Raw genomic sequence first — 10,236 nt, forward strand, 5'->3', positions numbered from 1 at the left:
ACAATGTTTCATCCGTGTTTTTGAATGTATTGTTGCAAGTGTGTTTATCAAGATGTTTAATACGTTTCACACATATGTTGCAAGTGTTTTATCTAGATATTGCATATGTTTGCAATGGTTTTCAAGTATTTTTCATATGTTTTTGCAAGTGTTTCAGAAGCATGTTTCAAGTGTTTCATTTATCTTCAACTATATTGCAAGTGTTGCACATGTTGCAATGCGCGTGAGAAACGAAGGGGACATAAGCGGTCCCCACGCGCGGCATGGTAGCGCGGCCCCGCATGGGCATGTGAAACCCAGGCGCAGGCGGCTAGGGGCGTACTGTTTTTTTTTTTTTTTTTTTTGCGAGCGCAAGATGTAGAGTGCTGGTGCGAGCGCGGGCGTCCAGACGTGGGCCTGGCGCTAGTCATCCCGTAAAAAAGTACCCATGTGCACATCCATTTACGGGAAGCTATATACTTTGTGTGAAGGAGTCCAGTCTTCGAGAAGAAGCGGCGGGAGTTCTAATCCAGCTAGGGAATACATATTGGCCGTTGGACGTCGCTTGCAGGCGCATGGAGGAGGATGACGCCCTGTCCGCCCGTCACAGAGTATTGTGGCAAACGGACAAACAGAAAGGAGCGGCCAGTAATCGCCGTCCGGCCGGACGCACCCAGCTATGGATGAAAACAAAAACGATAATTTCCAATTTTTGAAAATTGTTTTTTAGTTTTTTCCGATTTTCATGCCTAAACGAAAATGGTAGCGATAATTGAAAAAAAGAAAACAATAATGATAAAAATAATCGGAAACAAAAGCAAAAATGATTTTGCCCTCTTTCAACCGTTTTCGAAGATTGCCGTATTTAGCCGATAATTTACCGTCGGTAATTACCGATTCAAAGACCTTGAATCATAATTTATTTATACACTATATATGTACTTCATCTTAGGTGTCACCGTTGAAGTTGCTCCAAGTGAAGAAAAAGAGAGCATCGGAGCAGTTCTCAGTTTTTTATTTGTGAATTTGAATGCTGAATTGCTGATGATGTTGAATGGATTTGGGTGAATCTTCAACGATCGTGCTGTTTGTGGTGTGGTGAAGCGCCTGTCTGTGTCTGTACGATGAAGCCAAGAGGCTACGGTTATACTATCCATGTTCACTTGGTCGTGCAACGAATATTATTTTTCTCTCACACTAAATTAGCCGACAGTACTTTCAGCCATGACTTATCAGCCAAACAAACCCAAACGAACAGGACACATATATGTGATGTGGAGTGAAATCGATAGTTTGAACTTTTACTGTTATCGGCATTTACTCGGAGTTTTCCAGTATTCAGAAATGTGCCTGCTAATAATCACTCTAATCGAAAAAGGAAAAGATAAACCAAATATGTTGTAGATTGGAGAATCTACCGTAATGTGCCAGGCGAAACTAGACACTGTACCTTGGCTGCGAGCGTGTGTCGTCTATCTATATATGATCACCAGTACCAACTGGCACTACCGGAGACGGCTTCTTTGTCGAGTGTCTGAGACACTCGGTAAATGCCGATATACACTCGACAAAGCCTTTGCCGAGTGTTATACTCGGCAAAGGGTGCTCGGTAAACAGTTTATTGGCAAAGACCTCTTTGCCGAGTGCACTTTATCGGGCACTCGGCAAAGGCTTTGCCGAGTGCCAATCCGACACTTGGCAAAGAAAAGTGGCCGTGACGGCGAGCGCCACCGTGACGACGGCTTTGCCGAGTGTCAAGGTCAAGCACTCGGCAAAGGTACCCGCTTTGCCGAACGCCGTTGACTTAGACACTCGGCAAAGGTGGCCACTTTGCCGAGTGCCACCGACAAGACACTCGATAAACAAGCCACCTTTGCCGAGTGCCTGGCTCGTGGCACTCCGCAAATCTGTGATGTTTGTTGAGTGCAATGGCCATTGCACTCGGCAAAACATGTCTCCAGATAGTTCCCAGGTAGTCACTTTGCCGAGTGTCATGGCCATTGCACTCGGCAAAGTGACTAAAAACAGCATTTTTTATTTGTTTTTTACATCCCATCCAAACAAACAGAAGATATATATAACAAACATCACATATATATCATCAATAGCACATATATATCATCAACACCACATATATATCACAAACGTCACATGTCTCACAATATATCACAAATAAGTTCACAAGCAATCCAAGTGCTCCATCATCGTCAACCACAATTGCAAATAGAAGTACCATTAACAACCACAAGTATCATCACTAATTTGGTGAAGGATTCGCTGAAGCATGAGGATCGTTCGATGCCGCCGATTGATTCTGCACAAAAAAGAAGAGATTGGATGTGTGAGACAAGATAAATATATACCATACATGAATAAAACTTTCATACTCCACTAGATTTGACCGTAAGTATGAACATACAAACTAAAACATTTATACTCATAGGAGTAGAATAGTGAGGAGTTGGAGGTGGAGGTGGAGTGAATAGCGAAGGTGGCGGAACTACACCCGTAGCGGCGCCAAGACTTTGCATGTACTGAAGAATCTCCGCCATCCTCCGTTGCTTGGCCTCCCGCTTAGCCTCCACCCTCTCCATTTTTGCCTGCATCTGCTCCCGTATCTTCCTCTTTTGTTTCAGCTAGGCCTACAATATATTCACCCCAATGTTACAATAATGCAAAGGAAAGGTATGAAAAAACCAATGAACGACGAATAAACCAGGAATAATCTTGAGTGCCTCCACCCGGTGGTGTGAAGTGTCCTGCCGAGATCGTATGGCCGGGCTCCTGCTCGTGCTGCTTGCTCGAATCTAGGAGAGACTAGGAGTAGCGGCTGAGTCGATTGCGCCGTCACCAATCCAGTACCGCACATGCTTCTTGCCTCCTCCCACCCTCATGACGACTTCTCCATCATGGTCTTCAATGCTCAGAACGTACTGTGGCCCATGGACCTCCCTTACCATTGTTGTGTACTCACTGAGGCGATTGTGGACGGTCGCATTGTTGTATGCCTCGGACCCGTCCTCTGGGTTGTAGTCGAATTCGAACGTCGCCTTGCCCTTGTGGGCCATAGCAAATGCCTTGAAGATGGAGCAAGGCTGGCCACCATGTGAGGCTGACTGCAAGAAAACAGCAAGATGATTAGAAATTGTGCAGAATTGAGCATTAGAATAAATAAATGAATTCGCGTACCCATATTCTGCGTATCCGCTAAGACTATGGCTACCTTGATGGTGTGCTACACCTAGCATCATCAAACGCCGCTCCCGGCACAAGTTGTGCGTCTCCTCCCACTCGTGTGAGCACCACTTGTCCACCATCTATTCCCAGCACTGGGGATGCGTGGCGCACCAATAAGGAATCATCTACAGGCCACCAAGTACATGACATATCAGAAGATGAAATTAAGCCTACTTAATCTCAAAAGGAATTAGTATTAATGTTCTGTATTTACCTACAGGTACTGGTCCTAGGTCAGTGTCATGCTCCTTGCGTCCCTTTTGGTGACCTTCATTCCAAGGACGGTCCCGTGGTAAGTTACGACGGCCTAGATGCGCGCCTCATAATGCATGTCCACGACGAGTTTTTTGCAGCATTTGGTAGCCACTACATCCGCCCTGGCCTCATGTCCGTCCTAGCATCTAAAGAAATCATGCATACAAACACGATATATCCATTCATTGTTTCAAGAATGTCCAATGAATGCGATGTATTGAGCAATGTAGTGCGAGGATGACTTACCCACAGCTCTTGCTTCACCCGCTCCGCCTTGTTGTTGGATACCCTGGGGGTCCGATCTACAACATCGTGGGTGGCAGCGTAGTGGTCAAACGAGTAGGCTGGCCCCGTCACTCCTGCATACTCAACCAGGCCAGGGAAGTGCTCCTTGCACAGAAGACCGAGGATGCCATTGACTTGGCGTGTGTGAGCACCTCCACTCGCCACAATCGTCCAGTTCCTGCCCAAGTGATTAAGAAAAATTATTAGTTTCTATTTTGATTTTCAACATATCATATAAAGTAGTGATAACATCTAAAGTTACTTACTTTTTCCCCTCGGGTCGAATCAGCAGGTGTCTCTCACGAGGTATCAGTCGCTGAGGGAGGCTCACGGGACCTCACAAGTAGACGCTTGACGAACTAGAGGAAGCAGAACCCTTTGCTGTCGCCTCCTCCTCCTCATCCTCCTGCGTGTCCTCCTGCGCCTCCTCGGCGTCCTCCTAGGGCACCTTCTCCTCCTCCTCCTCCTCACGCGACGGGGTGGCAGGCGACGGCTCCCTCCTGCAGCTGCTCCTCCTCCTACTCTCCCCCAGTGCAGCGGTGCTTATCCTTCAGTACAAGGACATTAGCTTCCTCATCCCACCGCCCACCATCTTTGTTCAATCACCTACAATTAAAAAGAGTAAACCAATAAGCACAAATAAATAAGAAGTACTTAGAAAGATATGCAAAATAAACAAAATATAATTACAAAATAAAATAGTATTATATGTATTAGAAATAATCTTCATGATCGGGATTAGCTGCATCATAAGTCTCATCATCACTATCAATCATGTTGAAATAACCAACTCTATCTGAATGAGCAATGTTGCCATTAATCGCTCAAGCATTTGTAAGTCCTTCACATTTTGCACCTCATCTCTAGCGTCCTCTTCAATAACTGTTTCATTGTCTACTTCCATTCCGATCGCTTCAGTTAAGTCTATCTCAAACCTCCATTCTAGTCCCTCTTCTTGAAAGAACTCTCTATCATATGTGTTTGGATCTAAGTTGTAATCTTTATCATTTGGGACAGGCACTTTACCGTGTGGCGATACCCTGTGCACAATATCCCAAACCTTAAGATGCCTTTTGGTTTGACACGCATATGGGAGATAATAAACTTGCGTGGCCTGTTGGGCCACAATATAGACATCGTCTCCTGGTAAGATGGAATCCTATCGAATTTCGACTAGACCAAGATTACAATATGTCCGTCTCGTTGCTTCAGGATCAAACCAATGGCATTTGAATATGACGGGATTAAAAGGTTTGGAACCATGAAACTTGAATTTGTATATTTCTTCAATTCTTCCATAATACTCGACCTCATCAACGCCGGGCGTAAAAACTCTGGAACTTGTGGTTCTTCGATTGGGCTGACTCTGCTCGTAGCTTGTTGTGCGAAAGCGATATCCATTCACGTCATAACCAGAAAATGACCTGACCCTATAGGCAAAGCCATCGGCAACCTGTCTCAACTTGGCACGCATAGACGCATCCCTCTGGCCCTGCAAGCTCAAGCAGGATACATTGTTATATTATTCGCACGTACGAGTAACTTAGAATGTTAAACTAAGTACGAGCTAAATTAGACGGTACCTTCCATTTGAACCAAGAAATGAAATCGGACATTCTATTTCCCGCACCCTGTCTAAGAAGGGTATCTAGTTGCTACACGGTAGGATCCCTTGATTGACACCAGAATTCATGAAGAAATTCCCTATACCAACGAGAAATAAGGGGTTGGATGCAGAATAGTGACGATGTATTTAACAAGTTCGTTGAGAACTTACTGCATGTACGGCGCCACTTCATCAAGGTTGGTCAACATGTATAGCATGATATGGCGCCACTCTTCATGATTCAAGGTCTTGGGGGTCGATGCACTTGCGCTTCTGAGTTGCCCTCGGAAAAGGCTGAGGTTCGATTCATTTTCGTCAGCATTGTAATGAGGGGGTGGATTATGCACGCTAGGGAGGTTGTCACCATAGTATGTTGTTGTGAAGTTCGCCACCTCCTCCAAAATGTATGCCTCTGCAATGGAAGCCTCGATTTTGCATTTATTTCTACATTTCTTTCAAAGAACCTTTAGACATCTCTCGATTGGATAGCACCAACGGCTCTACACGGGCCCCCCATTCGTGCCTCATACGAGAGGTGCAAAATCAAGTGCTGCATCGGATTGAAGAAGCCAGGTGGAAAGATCTTCTCCAACTTACAAAGCAACACAGGTGCCATTCTTTCCAAGTCAGCAATCATGGTCCGAGATAACTCCTTGGCACAAAGCTGGCGAAAGAAATAGCTCAACTTTGCCAGCACTAGCCAGACATGCTCAGGGACATAACCTTGAACCATCACCGGAAGAAGCCGCTCAATCCATATGTGGTAGTCATGACTCTTCATTCCTAAGACTCGCATAGTAGATAAGTTCACTCCCCTCCTTAGATTAGCTGTATACCCATCAGGGAACATTAACGTCTGGATCCATTCTAGTACTTCTCTCCTTTGGGGCTTGCTCAAGACAAAATCTACCTTAGGCCTTCTCCATGTCTTGCCACGACTAGGAGGCTTCATATGTTGGTTTGGTCTATCGCATAACGTTGCCAGATCCACTCTAGCCTTAACGTTGTCCTTTGACTTGTCAGGAATATCCATGATTGTTGCCTAAAGTGCCTCGGCGACATTCTTTTTGGTGTGCATTACATCAATGTTGTGTAGAAGGAGAAGGTCATCAAAATAGGGGAGCCGAGTCAAGCCTGACTTATGAGTCCACATATATTGCTCTCCATATCCCACAAAACCACCTTCTAGATTTACCACGATGCCATCTATCTGTTCAGAAACCGCGGCACCAGTCATTATCGGTGGTGTAGGGTCTGTCACTACAACACCTTTTGTAAAGTTCTTGATGTCTCGTCTGAATGCATGGTCAAGAGGGAGGAATTGTTGATGTTTGTCGAACGATGAATACTTGCCACCCTTCTGCAACCAAATGAACCTCGGACCTTCCTTGCATACTGGGCATGGGAACTTCCTGTGAACACACCATACATAGAATATCCCATACGCTAGGAAGTCGTGCAGGGAGTAGTGGTCCCAAACATGCATTTTGAAGTTTTTCTTTGTAGCTCGGTCGTATGTCCATACCCCTTCCTCCCAAGAACGGACCAATTCATCAATCACAGGCTCCATGAACACACCCATATTATTCCCCAGGTGTCCAGGAATTATCAACGACAAGAATACATTCTGTCGTTAAAAGCATACGCCGGGGGGAGATTGAGGGGGATAACGAACACGGGCCAACATGTGTATGGGGCAGCCATTATTCCATAAGGATTGAACCCATCTGTTGTCAGCGCAACACGTACATTACGAGCCTCTTTAGCTTTCTCATGATGAATGCCATCAAAGTGGGTCCATGCTTCACCATCGGATTCATGTACCATCCTGTCAGGATTGTATCGTTTGCCATTTTTGTGCCATATCATCTGTTTCGTGGATTCCTCGGTCATGTATAGCCGTTGGATCCTCGGTATGAACGGAAGGTGCCGTAGGATTGTCATAGGAATATCAAGCTGCCTCTTCTGGCCATCACCAGAATCTACCTCCAAGAACCTAGAGGATTTATACTTTGAACAGTACTTTGCTTCCACGTATTCTTTCCTAAATAGGACGCACCCCTTCGGGCAAGCATGTATCTGCTCATACGGCATCTTAAGTGCACGAAGGAGTTTCTGTGACTCGTGCATGCTCTTTGGCAGAAGGTGACCCTCTGAAAGCAGGCTGCCAATAACTGTCAACATACTATCGAAGGCGTCTCGACTCAGGCTATACTGGGACTTCAACGCCATTATGCGTCCAATGGCATCCAGTTGAGAAACCTTTGTCTTGCCGTGAAGGGTTTTTTGTGCCGCGGCAAACATATCATAGAACGCCTTTGCAGTTGCCTCTGACTCCTCCTCTGTACGTCCTTCAGCGAACTATGCCTCGTGATAGTCATTTAACATGTCTGCTACCCTGACATCAGCATCATAATCCTCGACGCGTGGTCTCGCCACCTCCTCTCTCATACGATCGGCTTCACCATGGTAGACCCACCGGGTATAGTCTACCATAAATCCATTCTTCCAAAGATGTTCCCCCATGACCTTCTTCGTTTGTCTTTTCCTGTTTGCACATTTGCTGCAGGGACAACAAATTTTACTCGCTCCTTTAGCAGCCACACCAAATGCCCATTTCAAAAAAGCATCGGTCTTGTTGATCCATTCATTGGTGACCTGACCATGACTTGCGCGGCCCGTGTACATCCACTCACGGTCCTCTATCCTCTAACATATATAGCGACGAGTAATATAAACATCAATTGCATCTACATGATGTTCATACTATCTAATAGGTGAGGATAGGTCCTAATCCTACACGAGGATCCATAGATGAGGTTAGTTTCCATGCTCTACTCCTATCCGAGACAGAATTTCGGTAGCACCTACCCGCTGTTCTCCAAATACATGTCCTGCTAGGGAGAGTGTGTATCCGGAGAACAAAAGGGAGATGATGCCGAAACTCTATCTCGGATCGGAGCAGACCATGAAAACTAACCCCACCTACGCATCCGCGGGCTGTCCAAAAACGTGGACAATTTGAAATAGATACGGTTTTAGATATGAAAATATATGCATATTTCCAACTGTATCTCTTTCTAATGGGAGACGCCTAACTGGGTTACGTGATCTACGACCATGATACGAAAAGAGGGGTTATACCTAGGGTGGCGGTGGAGTCAGGCTAGCGGGGCCGTGGCGGGTCAGTGCAGTGGTGAGGCGACGCGGTGCAGGCAGACCCGTAGCGGCGAGGAAGGCGATCGGGGTCGCTAAGGTACTCCAGCTTCGCTCCGACGAGCTCTTCTCTGCAAAAAAAAAGAAACATAAAACTATCAATACAAAATTTCGGCAGCACCTCCCCTGCACGATGAGGTTTCCAAAACCTGCTAGAAAACCAAAGGCACGATGGCCGATATGCACATATATATGAACGACACGATAGCCGACATGCACAAGATTATGTAGGAACACCTAGCAACGTAATCAGGATAAGCAAGGATCAAGGATTACAAATTCAGAATCTGTATCCCATTATTAATATATTCCATAAGCTATATTAATTTATGACAAACATCAATCCATGCATCCACAATCCATCCATGCTAAACCTCAGATTTGCAACTATACACCATAACCAGCGTCCACGAAGGCACCCTAACCAGGACATCTTAATCTATTCATGCATCCACATCCATCAGGCGGAGACGGCATAGGGGCTCAACACTGCAGAATGGCGACCGAGATGGCCGGATGCGAAGGCGCCGTTGCTTCGGCGGCCTCCTATTCTCCCTCCTTCTTCCTCCTCTCCTCCTCTCCTCCTCCTCTCTTTCTCCTCCTCCTCCGGTGGGGGGCGGCGCGGGCGCGGCACGGGGGGCAGGGGCGGCGCTGGCACGGGTGGGGGCGGCGACGGTGCTGGCGCGTGCGTGTGTGTGGTGTGTGTGGGCCGGCCCAACCGGCTGGCACTCGGCAAAGGTTTTTTTTATTTTTTTTAATTCTTTGCCGAGTGCCACTTGGCCTGGCACTCGGCAAAGAGTTTTTTTTTAAAAAAAAATTCTTTGCCGAGTGTCTCCAATCTGGCATTCGGCAAAGTATTTTTTAATTTTTTAAAATTCTTTGCCGAGTACCAACCGGTCTGGTACTCGGTAAAGAGGGGTTTATTAAAAAATTTTAAAAATCTTTGTCGAGTGCCAGCCGTCCTGACACTCGGCAAAGAGGCTCCTTTGCCGAGTGTCATTTTTTGACACTCGACAAACCATATTTTTTTTCACTTTTGACCTCCAAACTTTTTCTGCAGTCCTCATACAATACCTGGTACTCCATGTTCCAATGTGGCACATTTCTCGGACTTTTTCTACATTTATTTAATTTATTTTATTTAGTTGAATTTTTTTGGATAATTTAAATTATAACTGTTAGTCATTCGAATAATGAAAAAAATAAATAAAAAATGATATTCATGTTATTTAGTATAATGTGAGGCCGTATCAAGAACAGACCATCAATTTCGAACATCTTGTTCACGAAACATGACCACAAACTTGCGGTCGAGTTGTTTTTAAATTCTATAAAAAGCAAACAAAGTCCAAAAATCTTGATATCATGACATCTTGACAAGTTTCATAATTTTCGGACTTCGTTTGCTTTTTATAGAATTTAAAAACAACTCGACCGCAAGTTCGTGGTCATGTTTCGTGAATAAGATGTTCGAAATTGGTGGTCTGTTCCTGGATACGGCCTCACATTATACTAAATAACATGAATATCATTTTTCCATTCATTTTTTTTATTATTCGAATGACTAGCAGTTATAATTTGAATTATCCAAAAGAATTCAATTAAATGAAATAAATTAAAGAAATATAGAAAAAGTCTGAGAAATGTGCCACATTGGA

At 45.1% G+C, this 10,236-nt stretch overlaps 1 pseudogene; it reads right to left on the reverse strand.

The window, feature by feature from the left end:
- Window positions 1-2,236: 2,236 nt before the first annotated feature.
- On the reverse strand, window positions 2,237-9,664 carry LOC136491850 (uncharacterized; annotated as a pseudogene).
- Between the last annotated feature and the right edge of the window lie 572 nt (window positions 9,665-10,236).

This window comes from Miscanthus floridulus, chromosome 11 (assembly GCF_019320115.1).
Source record: "Miscanthus floridulus cultivar M001 chromosome 11, ASM1932011v1, whole genome shotgun sequence".
In the NCBI taxonomy this organism is placed as follows: domain Eukaryota; kingdom Viridiplantae; phylum Streptophyta; class Magnoliopsida; order Poales; family Poaceae; genus Miscanthus; species Miscanthus floridulus.